Here is a 15,788-nt window from a genome sequence, read left to right on the forward strand (position 1 = left end):
CCTCTGGGTTCTTTCCCTTAATATGAAGATGGGTAGTCACAGCTGAGGAACCAAGGGTCAAGGGTCACACTCAGAGAAGCTCAAGAGTAAACAATGGACACCTTTCCCTAGTCATTAACACTACCTACCACCGTCACGACAGCAAGCAGAGACTTTCATAGGACACAGGGCTGGAGTTCTGAATCAAAGTGTAAGATCACCTACCTGTCTGTGCTGCTCTGAAATTAACAAATTCCTGGGACTAGCTGTGCACTATCTGCTAGTTTTGGGGTCTCTTATCAGTGACTTGTCAGTAGGAAAGTAAACACCTCAAAGCTAGCACAGCCAGGGCAGCAGGCACCAGGCTGCTCCGCGAGGCTCTCCAGATAAGTACATGTGTGTCTGTCCTCTCCCCGGCCACGCGGGGCAGCACTGTGGCCTGAAGGAAGAGCCTATAGCCTGAAGCAGTTCCCAGCAACGTCATCTTCTTCTAGAGGTCTCTGTGAAGGGCCCCACTTCCTGGCTCTGAGACCTGCACCAGCACCCTCCCTGGACAGCCTGGACGGTGCATCTTCTGTTTGTCCAACAGCGTCCCTAAGACAGTTGGGCTCCCTGCGCTGTGACACCAGCCAGTCTTTCAGACTTCGGCATCCTCCCTCACCACGAGTATGACCAATGCTGCAAATACCTCAGGAGAGTTGAAAACTGGAGGAGTGGGGAGAAAAAAACATGAAAATCCATAAACCTCTATCTTTAAAACCAGTGTCAGAAATCAGGAAGCCTTCACGAAACTTCAGGAATAGTCCAGTTTAAACGTGGCTGAGAGATTTCTCACAGAGGTTGACTGATAGAGAACCCTCCCCACCCTGGTGTCTAACAAACATCTTCAAATTCTTTCAGAAACTGTCAGCGGTGGAAACAAACGACCTCACAGAAATGCCCGCTTCCTATCAGTGGAGCATCAAATGCACTTTTGCTACAATGTTTCCACAATGGACTAGGTCACTTACCCCAAGCAACAGGCGCTTGCCCAGCTTCACAGACACTGTCCTAGCTGCAGCCTCTCACCTGACCACCGAGCAGCTGCTGCTGACTTCTGTGTGGGGAACAGCCTCCGTCACCACCACCACGTTCACGGATGGCTGGAGCAGGAAGCAGACAACCTGCAGCGAGCTGCTGAGCTTCCCGCTAACCATTACCTAGGAGGCAGGCCAGTGTGTAGGAGACACCCACCACCCACGCCAAAAGAAATCCCTTCCTTACCAGCTCATGACAAAAACTCTCTGGCAATCAGTTTCACAGACATCAAAGAAAAAACTCAGACACCTGATGCAAGCAAGCAATGCCCTTAATTAAAAGCATTTTGGTAAAACGGCTGAAAAGGTCTTAAGATTTTGTTTGCCGTTATGCAGACACCAATCAATATACCCCGAAATCACCGAAGGACTGATCTCCCAAAACGCTTAGCTAAACATATAGTGCAAACACTACACCCACTTAAATGTTCCAGATTGACGACCGCCAAGAGTGGCGACAACCCGGTTTATCACTGACGTGCACGGCCCTTCTGCAAAGCAGCTGGAGCCCTACGGGAGGGTGATCCTTCAGAGAATGTTTACAAAGACTGATTCCTGAGGAGAACGTGAAGTCACATTTTATGGGATTTACCCTGCTCTCCCTGTCCAAAAATACACCTTCAGACACGTTTACTGGCGCTGCAGAAAGCTCTAGCATTGGGGACGAAATGTGGTTCCTTGCTAGGAACCAAAGACTCAGCAAGCCGAATGCTGCTGTAACTCTCTGGAAGGCTCCGCTGTGTTCTCCATGAAAATGACAGCAAGGCTGTACACAGAATGGCCACTGACCTCGCAAAAGTAAGACAGTGCTCTAGGGAGCAACAGTTTCTTAGTGAAAGCGAACATAAAGTAAGTTGGTATTTTTTAAGTTTCCAGGTGCTGAGCTCCACCCTGTGAGCCCCTAGAGCAGTGATTCTCAACGTGTGGGTCACAAACCCTCTGGAGCGGGGGAGTCAAAAATGTTCTTCACCTAAGTCCATGGGAGAGCACAGATATTTACATTACAGTTTCCCACAGTAAAAAAGTTAGTTATGAAGTAGCAACAGAAGTAGTTTTATGGTTGGGGTCACCACAACATCCTGTATTCCAGGGTTGCAGCATTAGGAAGACTGACAAACACTGACCTAGAGAGAAGTGCTTTCTGTGGACCTGCAGCAGGAGCTGACACACGGAAGGCTACATCGTGTATCTTAGGATGTCACCGGCTCACGTCAATCACGCCAGGCTCGCAAACATTTTCCAAGAACCCCAAACAGTGTCGTTAACCGTGTGGCTGCATAAGGACAGCCCCTCTGCCATAAGGTCAGGACTGCTGTAAGCACATGTTATTTAGTGGTGCACACATCTAGTGGACACCACTCCCCTCCCTGCACACAGGGGGACACACAGCCCTGGATGCCTCCTCTCTAATTTGTCCAATGCAAATGCTGTGAGCAGACGTGCAGGGTGCTGCTAGGAGACGGGCAGAGATGAAATGGAAGCATCCTGCATCCGGCAAGGTGGGGCCTGGAGGTGGAGCTGTGGACCTCTGCCATACTCAACCGGCCATGCTGTTCACAGGCATGGTCCTGTGCGGTGCGTGACTGTGACTAACGTATGCGTGTTTGTAGGAACAACCACACACCCCTAGCTGGTCACAGAGAAAATCATTCAAGCTCACCACTCAATACAGGCACTTGTTGAATGGAGAGATGCTGTGTGGCTGTCTATGTGAGATGCTCTTCTCTACGGAAGACAGAAGCAAGGCAGTGGGCAGTTAACCTGCCAAACCTGGCACTGGAGACTAAAAGAACCCAATGCCCAGTCTGCCAAACTGAGTATCTGTTTGAGCTGCCACACGTGATTCTCCAGTAAACATGAAACAACAGGAGAAGAAGCCACTCTGCCTGCAGACTCTCCTCCCTGACGGGGGCTCCGGGATTAATGTGCAGGGTTGTCTCCGGGAGGATGAGCCGGTCTCATCTGTAAGGAGACACCATGCATGCAGAGCATGTTCAGGTGGCTCTCCCCAGCAAGGCTTCCAGCCCATGATGCTCCAACTGTGTATTCGCATGAACCACCAGTACTGAACATGAAGTCTTAACTGAGCCACCACACATCTGTGCAAGAATACAACCAAAGACACACAGTTCAACGCCTGCATCTGGGAACCGTGACTTTACACACATGCTGTGGGCTTCTCAGCTCTGCGCCAAAGCCCCAAAGTCAAGCCCTTCCTGCCCACAGGTATCATGGCACTGCTTTCAGCTTCCTGCTTCATTTCCTGCTGAGTTGATTTTGCTTTTCAGAAATCACTTTGTTGCCCTAAGTCTGTGTCCATTAGAGAGTGCAGTCAGGCCTGGCCTTGCCTGCTCTGTCTGCAGAAGGGAAAGCCACAGAAAGGAAAGGCTTGTCCCTGATGAATTAAGTTGACAGAACACCTGAGGAGGGAACAGCCCATCTGTGTAACCACAGAGAGCAAACAAAGATCTTCCGGTCCTCACAGGAGAGCCGTATGGTAACTGTATGTTAACATGGAAAGTAGACATGTTCCTGGTGGACAAGAACCTCCCTTGTAGAATGTTCTTGATGGGAAACCGCACTCCTCATCCTCTCACTCACCGGACATCTCCACTGCAGACACGCAAACCATATGCTCTCACAGTCAGGGCAGTTTCCTAAATCCGTTCTCAAATCTCTACGGGAAACTAAGTCAGATGGCGTCTTTCAAAACTAGAGCCGAGGGCTAAGAGCACGGCTCAGCCAGTAAAGGGCTTGCCACACAAGCATGAGGGCCTGAGTTCAGACGCCCAGCATCCACGTGAAAAAAGCTGGGTTCAGTAGTGTGTTGTCTATAATCCTAGCAGAGGAAGATAGAGACAGGAAGATGGCTGGATCCCGCTCACCACAGAGCCTGGGCAAAGTGGGGGAGCTCCACGTGCAAGGACAGACACTGTTTCAAAAAGCAAAGAGCATTTGATGAAGACATCAAAGTTAACCTCCGGCCTCTACATGGGCTCACATCAGCATGTGCATGTGTACACACACACACACACACACACACACACACACACCACTCTGCTGCCAACACAGTCCTGTCCCTCAAAAGATAGCTCTGGCTTCACCTCTGTGACGGTGGAGACACTCATCCTGAGCATCCCTATGGTTTCCCCCACAGTTCCAATGTCCCTGAGAACAGTGTTTCCCTTCCCAGCGAGAAAGTCAGCCCACCACAGAGAAACATATGGCCTTTACCCTAGCCAGTGCAGCCAGTGTGGATTCTTAGCAAGCACAGTCCATGCGCACACACTTGAGACGGCAAAGGGCAAAATTTCCCACAACCCAGTACAACATATTCAGAAGAGAATCCATTCTTTTTTGCTGAGATGCCTTCTGTTGGCAATGCACCACCAGCCATGTTTCTCAGAGCACCTGCAAACAGCAGAGCCTGCCCTAGGGCCTCCACAGCACTTCCATGAGAAAGCACGGGAATCAGGATGGCATGCAGGTATTTTTCTTGGATAGCAGTGGTTCCCGTTACAAGTTGGAGTGATCCAGGGATGCACTGCAAGCCCATAAAGAAGAGATTAGGACAGCGGTCAACCTTCCACAACACATGCCAGCAACAGGTAACGTGGTCAGCCGCTGGGAGAGGAATGAGCTGTTGGCATCCATTAGCTGGGGTCTGTTCTGCGAAGGACCCGACTGAAATCCTGCAGGTGGTTCTCACTGTCCACACACCATAACCGGGTCTGAATCACTGCTACCTCATCGGTCCACCACTGCTGACGTAATGGTGGGAGCCAACACGCGCACGCATGAGCACTGTGCCTAGAAAGCCCCATGCTGAGCTCTTGGTTTGAGTCACACCAACCATTCCTGTGCCTAGGCACTGAACTCCCCCATGTGGCCAGAGGGAGAACTCCACCTCCCTGCTGTCACCAGATGTGCCCAACACTCAGCATGTCTGCTGGGATTTGAGCCCTCAGAGCAGACAGTCTGGAAGCATCTCTCTGGGCTGCATCCCTTCCACCTCAAAATTCCATCGCACCCTTCCAGAATCTCCAAATTCGAATGTCTACAGTGAACGTACTCAAGTGTGCTAAGAGTGTGCCTGGGCACAAACAGATAGTGTATTTAAGAAATGTACACAGGGGCTGGAGGGATGGCTCAGTGGTTAAGAGCATTGCCTGCTCTTCCAAAGGTCCTGAGTTCAATTCCCAGCAACCACATGGTGGCTCACAACCATCTGTAAAAGAGGTCTGGCGCCCTCTTCTGGCCCTCAGGCATACAGACAGAATATTGTATACATAATAAATAAATAAATAAATATTTAAAAAAAAAAAAGAAATGTACACAGGCTTGGGAGAGAAAAAAGAGGATACACAGAAAAAGTACAGATAAGCATAAATTAAAGGAGTAAAGATATTAAAAAGTAATAGTTTTTTTTTTTAAAAAAAAGTCACATAAAGAAAGAAAATACACAGTCTAGATTATGTATATTATTGTGTTTTCTTTGAATCTTTTGACTGCAGAGAGACATTTGATTCTGGAGGCTGCTAAATTAAACCAACGTAAAGGTATCTTGACTTCAAAATTTGGGTCTAAGGATATGTTACTTTGGAAAAGAGGTTCTACTTTTGTTTCCACAGAGGATAGAAGCCTGTGAATTCATTCCTTCCAGGCTAATATGGTTTCATGGAACAAGACCTCCCCCCACCCACCTCGAAAGGTCTAAACCCTAAATATACTTCGTCTAACAAACAGCAGGAAGCAGTTTGAAGAAAGCCATGCCCAAATTCCCAAAATGATTACTTATAAATGTTTGTTTTCATTTAAAGGAGGTTGATTATAAATGGCTAATGGTTACAATCAAGGTTTTTCTAGAGAAAAATAATAATGGGGATATGATATAGAGATAAATACTTTGCATTGGTATGGATCTTGGTCTATTGATATAAATTTAAGATTGATTTTCTTAACACGGTGTATATGTATTTCTGCTCTTGTTTAAGGTATTGTGTTTGGGTAACATTACATTTAAAATGTAATGTATAATTAATACATATTAATAGATCATTATCTATAATCATCAAACTGTAGCCATGTTAGTTATGTTTTCTAGATGCAAAGAGACATACTTTAGATGGATAGGTACTCTTCAGACCTTTCAAAGCACTATAGACTATGGAATTTAAAAGGTTTTAAGAACTCAAGACTTTTCTCAACAGTGAGACATGTCTGCGCCGAGAAGCACCAATTACTTCAAGAGGAAGATGGGCACTGAAGAGTCTCCTTAAGGAGTTTGCCAGACATTTGGGGGGGAAATCTGCTCTTGCCTGGACTGTTTAATGATATGCTGTATGAACTAGACATGCAGGACACACAGAAATGACTGCTGAACTTGCCTAAAGGTGAGACGGTCCTTCCAAGGTTCCTGCTTCATGAAAGAGTCTGCCAGACTGCAGACTGCGGGACACAGAAGACAGTGACTGACAAACTGCAAATACAGGCAAAGCAGTCTTTCAAACTTCCTGCTTCATGAGAAAGTCTGCCAGATACTTTGGGGCTATAGGCTGAAGATGGATACCCCAACATTAAAAACGAACTTTGGGTGACTGTCCAGGCAGCAAGATGTCTCTGTCAATTTTAGAACTCTGGAAGTTGCTTACAATGCACTTCTTGATTATTTAGGATTTATATCCTTCTGGAGTCTTTTAAGAGTTGAAAACAGATAGTTATTGTTTCCTTAGTTATAATAAAAGATAAATTAGATATAAACTTTAGACTCATAAATATAGGATAGATGATAGAGTATTTTCCTTAATTTGCCAAATGTAAATGAACTAAATAGTTCAACTATAATTCTTGCTTGATAACTATTTTGTATAGGCAATTGACTATATTAAAGTTAAAGCCTTCCTTTTTATTTAGACAGAAAAGGGGAGATGATGTGGGATGTCCTGTGTATGTGGTGCTTGTATTGGTTAAAGAATAAAGTTATGGCCTATCACAGGGCAGAAGATAGTCAGGCTGGAAGAGATATAGAGAAAGAGTAGGCGGAGACAGGGAGACACCACGTAGCTGCCAAAGGAGAAAGATGCCAGTCAGAACCTTAGGTAAGCCACAGCCTTGTGGTGATAAACAGGTTGACAGAAACAGGTTAATTTAAGATGTAAAAACTAGCTTGAAACACGTCTGAGACATCGGCGAAACAGTATTGCAATCAATATAGTACTGGGGAAAGGACCAAAAAGCCCTACATACCTGTCCCAGAACATCACTTCAGGTAGACCTGGTAATAGCACGCTGGAAGCCTCAGGTGAGAAAGCTGGTGGCTCAGGCTGCTGAAGACCCACCAGGCAGATACAGTCCAAACCCCAGATACTGGAGGTGTGAGAGGAGCAGCCATCAACTCTCAAACCACCTCCAGCCCGCTGCTGTTCTCTGACCCACAGACACACTGTCCAGAAGGAAGCATATTCAGCCCGCAACCCAGATACTCCATGCCCAAACATCTGAATCTGACCAAAGAGAGGGTCATGCAGAGAGCTGTGATAACATGGAGAAAAAGCAACTAGTCTTGTGGGCAAGTTGTGATCAGAGGCGGATATTTAAGAAAGCACATATTGAAGAAAAATATGCTGCAGAAAAACTTTAAAATACAGACACATAGCCTCCTAGGCTACTATACACATTTTCAAGACACGCTGAAGCACTCCAATATAGGTTCCAGGAAACCACCAGGTGAGGATGTGACCTCTCATGTATATGCAGGCAGCAAGCACAGGAAACATGCTGGACAGAGGCTCAATGGCAGAGCAGACACGCGGGCATCTAATATCCCACCTCTGGTCACGGTCACTGCCGATGCGGCTGTGGAAGTGTCACCAAGGAAACCTGTAACAGGTAGCCTTGGGTTCCTATGCTGGCTTCCTGTGCACACCTCATGCCCCTGACAAACATGTCCTCCTCTTCCTGAGGGCAGTCCCACATCTACAAAGCAAAGCACTCAATTACAGGGCCAATCTGTGGTCAAGACGCAGACCTGTCTATCAAAATAAACACAGTACTGTAATCGGAACGCCCCCATCTTCGTCTGTACAGGTGTGTCCCTGTCCTCAACCAACACAGAAGTCACTGGTGGTGAGCTTGGAAAATGACAGGGGAGCATAACCTCCAGGGATATGATAAAACGTTTCTAAGTTCTCGGTGCTAAAATTATACAGTCTGTTTATTTGCTTATGTGTCTGTTGACTAGAAAGGCAGGGACCATCAAGACATCCTGTCCTTTGAATGATCATGAGATGAATCTGTGGACTCGAGAGTGGAAACCCCTGGACTGAATGGCAGCAGGACGGGCTCTGCAGAGTCTCCAGACAGCCAGGAATCCAGACAGCACTGCTAGGAGAGCCCAAAGGCTCAGAAGAAAGTAACACCCCCCCCCACACACACACACTAACAAGACATGGCAGAGTAACCCCCAACCCCGAGAAAGGTATGAGGAGCTAGCTTCAGAGGCCTCTCCAGAACCCTGCACGTGGGCATTCACACAGACGCTGAAACAGATTGCTTTCTTATCTTGGAGTCTATGTATTCTGTAAGATCTGGCATCGAGTCTTTCAATATTGGGAAGCTGGGCAGGGCCAGGTGGGAAAGGATAACCAAACCTTGCATTACCAAGAGTGACAGAGAATCTATGCTACAGGTAACTCACAAGTGTATGTCACATCACAGAAGACAATCATGGCCTCACCTCAGATCACTTCCAAGGAGACGCCAGCCACAAGGACCAGACAAGGGGCTGGAACCCGTCTCCCTTCTGCAAACATTCTCCAGCTTCATGCGTGGCGTGCCCTGTGGCCCCCTGGCTACTGTTTCCTCATCTTTAGTCTTTAAACAGCTCTGCCTCCTGCTCATTAAACAGCCCCAGAACTCAAAGCAACAGCTGACTTCCTACCTAGGACACCCAGCCCAGGTTTTATAGCACCATCTGAACCCCTCCAGGAAGCTGCATATATAAGACACACAAGAGCCAGCAGCCAGCACCGTGTGTCACAAGCTCTTTAAACACACGGGGCTGGGATGGACTTCAGTCACAGAATGCTTGCCTGACACAGGTGACACCGTGGGTCTGCCACTCAGAACTGTCGAAATGAACACACCATGTATCAGCCCAGTGAGCTTGTGCACTGCCCTGAAAGCAATTACTACCATTCTGCCAGTGTGTGGATACAGGAACGAGGCCCAGAGAGGGTACACACACTGCTCTGTGCCACCCAGCTCAGAGTGGCTGAGAGAGGGATGCTGACGGGATCTGGGGAGCTGAGAGTGGAGTTCCATGCCAAGATGTTTGAGTTATCCCCTCAGGAAGAGGCTGTGGGAAGAAAGAGATGAGGTGGGAAGGAGATGCAAGGGCAGGACTCCAGAAGACAGGGTTACAAGGACAGGACTAGCCAGGGCACACCCATGTGCAACACACACCCCCAACTCAAAACACAGGAAACACAGAGGCACAAGACCCATGAGCTCTGAAGGTCTTCGGACATCAGCGACTCCCCTCCTGCGGATGTGACACCCAGTGGCTCATCCAAGTCCAGCCTCAGAAGAAACTGCCAAGCTCTCCCAGAATTGCTAATCCAAGCTCTGTGAGATAAGTCAGCCACTAATGACTCCGATTCCTGCTGGCAAACACTCAACAGGGAGACCCGCTCAAAGGGGTCACTCCACTCTGACCTTCCAGAAGCTCTGGATATTTTTGGGAGAGAATGAAACAGGAAGAAAACAAAGAGGCCAAAACAGCCAGAGATGACATTCTCTCTGGAGTCCGGTGACTGCTGCCCCTTCCTAACTGTCCCCTCTGGTGTCCCTCAACACTCTACCTGTAGCACAGGATGTACTCTTGCCCAGCCTTGCCAGCTACCCGTGGTCACGAGTGTGAGCCAGTGTGTGGCAGGCAGGTCCACCTCCTAACAGAGTCACAGTCCAGCGTGCCCAAAATAATCAAGCCAGAAGGTGCAGGACACCAAGAAGACACAACTGCACAGCTAGAAAGATGGGGTGGTCCAGGAGACCCCAGGATCCACAGCTGGAAGAGCACAATGAGGGATGTCACCCCAGTACCAAGCAGCTGAGTTCTAACTCAGAAACCAGGACAGGCAGGGGGACTGAGGGACAGCGCGAGCCAAGGCCATTCATGCTAGATGGCCTAGATGGCCGTGCTCTTAACTAGAAAACAAACAGGAAGCCAGAAAGCACCTGAAGAGGTGAGCTATGACAGACTGGGCTGTGAGCACACAAAGGCAACAGTGATTCTGAGCACCAGTGTGTGGGGACGCTCTGCAGGACTGTCTCCACAGAGATTCAATGATTGGACAATGGACAATGTCCCGGCACCTCTAGAAAAGTCATCACTATCTCCCATGGGGTTCCTCTGGGCTGCATACCACTGCTCGCCAGAAAAGGAAGATGGGATCATGGAGACTCTCAGAGTCCTAGGATACCCTGCTCCCTCCCAGTGTGGTCATGGGGACAGCATACATGGAGACAGGACAGGAAACCCTCTCAAAGCTCCACAGGAAATACTGTTCCGTTACCTACGCAGCTCGGTCTTCTCAGCAGGAGTGCAGCCATTTCTTGTAGATGTTAACAGGCGACTTAAGCACGCTGGTTTCCTGCTTCCCTTTAAATCCACTTTCAGGCATAAAACAGTAACATGCACCTTACCCTCTCTTTATGCAGCCAATACAATGCAGAAGTGCAAACCAGAAACCAGTCCCTCTAATCCCTACCCACCGGTTTACAAGTTTGCTGTATGGGCAGCCTCACAAACCGATACAATCCACCCAAAACTGGCTTGGAGCACAGAGGTCTCTTGAGACTGCACCAGGTCAACATGCCAGCCTGCTGCACACCCCACTTCCCTGCAGAGGTAACCTGGGAGGTCATCCAGTGGACTACAGAGGTCAAGAAACTGGAATTGCATTGTGTGTTGTATTTATCTAAAATCACAGATATTAAGACGGGTGGTGTCTTTCATCCTGTGAGCGGCCTGGACAGGCCTGCGGTCACCAGAGATAAACCACTCACTCAACTAGGTGGAGGCAAGAATTCAGTCTATGGCATGCTTACGTCATGAGCACAGGACCCCAGTCTGATCCCCAGAGCCCACATGGTGTACACACTTGTAACGCCAGTGCCAGAGAAGAGGACGTAGGATCCTGAGGCAAGTTTTACCCAATCAGCAGCCCTAGGCCACACACACACACCACAGACACACGCCCCCCAAACACACACATGCACACACATGTGCCCCCACACACATGTCCCACACACACTCACACACGCACGTGCCCAAACACAAACATGCCCACACACACGCGTACACACATGCCCACACATGCGTGCATGCACACACACGCCCCCCCCACACTTACACATAAACATGTCCCCCCCACGCACACACCACCCAACTCCAGGACCACAGATAAAGACACACATCCCTGTAACCATCCCTCCCCAGCTTGGTCCTGGAGGAGCCGTTGCTGTGAGGCCTACATCACCCTCGCACATCTGCCTACTAGTGAGGAGAGATCCAGAACCTCCCAGAAACAAGAGAGCATGAACAACAGGGCCAGTACCCCAGAAGAGGCCCAACACCCACTCCTCAGAAGCTTCAAGCTCACTCCTGAGTATCCTGTTTGTTCTAATGAAGTCATACGGTCCCCCTCCCAGATGTGGCTCTGAATGCCTGAACAGAAACGCCCAGTGGGGTGGAACCCGGCACGCTAACCTCTGCTGCTTGGCAGAAACTTTCTGCCTTCTCCCAGCAAAATGTAAAATTAGTAAACTGTCAGCAGGGTGAGATCACCAGGTCACAATTACTCCCAAACTACTCCTTCCTAAGAATCAGCTGTCCTGCTCCTCCTGGGGTTGGAACAAACCACACAGCTCCATCTTTGTACAGGGCTGCTTGAGAACGGGCTTCCGTGGAGACTTCTGAGTGTACGGGCCGTACAACACAGCTGTCACACTCGGAATTCTCAGCTACAATCCTGCCCTTCTACTCCAAAATAACTAAAAACCTGGTAATGGTTTCCACTACTGCCTGGGGGAAAGATGGTTTCCCTCAATGGAAGAAAAAGTCAGAAACTACTGGGCTGCGGCGAAGGTGGGAACTCAGAGAAGCCATGGAAACTCTGGCCTTCGCTACCAGAGCCCTCGACGTTTCTGAACAGAAGGAACTGTGGGGATTTAACAGAAACTTCATTCTCCAGGTTTGCCTTCTTCCATTAGAAAGCTTGGAGCCCTAAAAGCTAAGCCACTATCCCAGAAAACAGGCTACGGTGGTCTGGATAAGAACGGCTCCCACAGACTCACGTGAATGCTTGGACCACAGGGAGTGGCACTATTAGGAGACGTGGCCTTGTTAGAGTAGGCGTGGCCTTGTTGGTGGAAGTGTCACTGTGGGGATAGGCTCTGAGGATTCATCTATGCTCAAGCTACACTGGCTGCCTGCAGCATAGCTCACTTCCCACTGCTTGAGGATCAGGACGTAAAACTCTAAGCTACCCCTCCAGCACCATGTCTGCCTACATGCTTCCAACCATGTGATAATGGACTAAACCGCCAATGCTGTAAACCAGCCCCAATCAAATATCTTCCTTTTAAAAGTGGCCGTGGCCACGGAGTCTCTTCACAGCAACAGAAACCCTGAGTCAGCGCATTTAGGCGCTCTCACCAAGAGGCCTGCGTTCTTAATGTGGACACTGAACAGGACATTGAAAGGGTGAAATGGCATATTTTATACTATGTACATATTATCACAATAAACATACAAAATGAAGATTTTTAAGTGCTTGAGTCCTTCTATAATATTCTGCTGTGTACTTCTCCAGCAATCTACAATGTAACAGAGGAACTAAACTTACAAAACTGCACCAAGTAAACCGTGTTGTTTTTACTTTGGATGCAGTTTATTATTCACTGATTTGGGAGCGCATACACTTGAGCACAGGTTACGGAGGCCGAGAGGCAGACAGGACAGCTGTGGACACTGACGTGGGTGCTAGGATCCAAACCCAGGTCCTCTGCAAAAGCAGCAAGTGCTCCTACCCCTGGAGCCACCTTTCTAGCCCCAGTCCATTTGATGTTTGTTACCATTCAACAACCACCCTGGGCTAAAAGCACTCCACTTCTGACTAACGCCAGCCAGACTCCTTGCCTGTGATTTTCTGTCTGCGCCTGGCTGGTTCCAAGAGTAAATAAAACTGACGAATTAACATCCTTCCTATCCTTCTCCCTTCGCACATCTTCTCTAAAGGTTCTGTGTTAGCTTGCTGATCAGAAAACACCTTCCAGACTGGCGACATTCTTCAGAATAAGAAACATAAGTAAAACTGATGTGGAAATGCTGCAGGGAAACTGCAGTAGTGTACACAGTGCAGACGCTGCGGGGCAGCTGCAACAGTGTATATAGTGCAGACGCTGCAGGGCAGCTGCAGTAGTGTACGCTGCGGAGCAGCTGCAACAGTGTACACAGTGCAGACTCCACAGGGCAGCTACAACAATGTACACAGTGCAGACACCACAGGGCAGCTGCAGTAGTGTACACAGTGCAGACGATGCGGGGCAGCTGCAACAGTGTACGTAGTGTAGACGCTGCAGGGCAGCTGCTGTAGTGTACACAGTGTGGACGCTGCGGAGCTGCAACAGTGTACACAGTGCAGACACCACAGGGCAGCTGCAGTAGTGTACACAGTGCAGATGCTGCAGAGCAGATGCGGCAGTGAACATAGTGCAGACGCTGTGAGGCAGCTGCAGTAGTGTACATAGTGCAGACGATGCGGGGAGGCTACAGTAGTGTACACAGTGCAGATGCTGCGGGGTAGCTGCAATAGTGCACACAGTGCAGACGCTGCAGTGCAGATGCAGCAGTGAACATAGTGAACACAGTGCAGACACCGCAGGACAGCTGCAGTAGTGTACACAGTGCAGACCATGCAGGGCATCCAAGAAACAGACATTCAATAACAATGCGCCTCAAATAAAACCTAGACAATGTACGAAAAACCAAATCTACAAGACTATACACTACAATCACCACCAAAAGGTGAACATGGAGTGGTGTGGAGGGCAGGCGGGAGCAGAGGACAGCAGACAGCAGGAGCCCCGCTGCCCGGCATCGGCTGATGGCTGAACAGCCACACACAAGGGTTCAGAAGCTACACATGTAAACCAGTGGGGAAGCCAACAAGGTGCTTTCTCAATGCCTCTGGCCAGGAATTAAACAGAATTAATTGATGCACCGATGGAAGTAAAGGGAAGCGCAAAGAAGCGTGGAACGAAGGCTTTAAGTGAAGAACACAGCCTAGACTACAGAGTGAAACCTTATCAAGAGGAAAGGGAGAGGGGAAAGGAAGGGACAGACAAATAGACCTGTTTCCGAAATGAACGGAATAAACTCAAAAGAAACAATGCACACTAGGATTAAAAGCTAAATGCGGACTATTTGTTCCCTATAAGGCATTCCTAAAATTAAAGACCTCTGGACAGCTGAGCAAAAATAGTAGGCAAAAATATACTCGAAAGAAAGAGAAAACCAACAGTAAAAATTAAAATGTCATTTGAAGTTGAATTCAGGGCTGGAGAGCAGCCCTGTGGCAGAGCCCTGCCCAGCATGCACAAGGTCTTGGTTTCGCCCCCAGCACTGAAGAATGGGGGAAAATAGTTCATGCCTACTTTAAAAAAAAACACACACACTAGAAGTAAACTACACAATTACAAAGTAAGACGATATCCTGACTACACTTTTAAGACAAATAACAGAATAAAACGCAAAGCACAAATTCATGAACACAGCAATATCGACAGAAAGGAAGACCCAAGAAATATGACAAATCTCTCATAACCATGGATGATTAAAGCAAAAATAAATAGATCTGGAAGGGCACCAAGGCCTCCTCTAACAGGCAGCAATCACATGCCACAGTCCATACACAAAGCCCCACACACCTCAGAACCAGCAGAGGCCACCGTGGGCTCCATGCACACCACGTGACAAAGTCAACCAGGAACCCACAAACAAGATTCCCTGTGAGAGGAGCCCTGTGAGAGACTCTCAACTCTCCACAGTAACAGGAAAGGTCAAAACCAGGCTGCCAAACAGGTCCGCAAGTCCAATACACAGAAAGAAGCAAAATAAATATCCAAAGCTAACCCACAAAGAAACAGGACCAAAGAAATGCTTAGTAACAATGGGGGATACAGCAAAATGGACATATAAAAAACCAACTACTGATCCTTTAATGACCCCAGCGAAGCATCTGGACAGAAGGAGTGGGTGGAGTCCAACGGCCTCACCGCAGGAAAATGAAGAGAATATAGTGGTCATGGTTACACATGCATGTGAACATGGGGGGCTGAGGTAGGAGAACACCAGTCTGAAACGCAGAATGAGCTCCTGTCTCAAGTGGTAAAACCAAGGCTGGAGAGATGGCTCAGCAGTTAAGAGCATACAACTCTTGGAGAGGACCCAAGTTCGCATGTGTGTGCGTGCGTGTATACACAGACACATAAAAATAATTTTAAGTGGGCTGGAGAGATGGCTCAGAGGTTAAGAGCATTGCCTGCTCTTCCAAAGGTCCTGAGTTCAATTCCCAGCAACCACATGGTGGCTCACGACCATCTGTCATGAGGTCTGGTGCCCTCTTCTGGCCTGCAGACATACACAGACAGAATATTGTATACATAATA

At 48.4% G+C, this 15,788-nt stretch overlaps 1 protein-coding gene across 6 annotated transcripts in view; it reads right to left on the reverse strand.

Annotated features, from left to right (window-relative positions):
• Window positions 1–15,788, reverse strand: part of Znf516 (zinc finger protein 516) — an 85,641-nt gene that overhangs the window by 48,700 nt on the left and 21,153 nt on the right. The window contains exon 1 of one of the 6 annotated variants that reach the window (XM_050164999.1): window positions 990–1,118. The exons of the other annotated variants lie outside the window; for them this stretch is intronic. The gene's annotated coding sequence lies outside the window, so the exon portion shown is untranslated. Of the gene's footprint in view, window positions 1–989; window positions 1,119–15,788 lie in introns of those variants that run through there. 6 annotated transcript variants of the gene reach the window in all.

This window comes from Alexandromys fortis, unplaced genomic scaffold, assembly GCF_014885135.2.
Source record: "Alexandromys fortis isolate MF-2015 unplaced genomic scaffold, M_Fortis_MF-2015_v1.1 scaffold_160, whole genome shotgun sequence".
Lineage (NCBI taxonomy): Eukaryota > Metazoa > Chordata > Mammalia > Rodentia > Cricetidae > Alexandromys > Alexandromys fortis.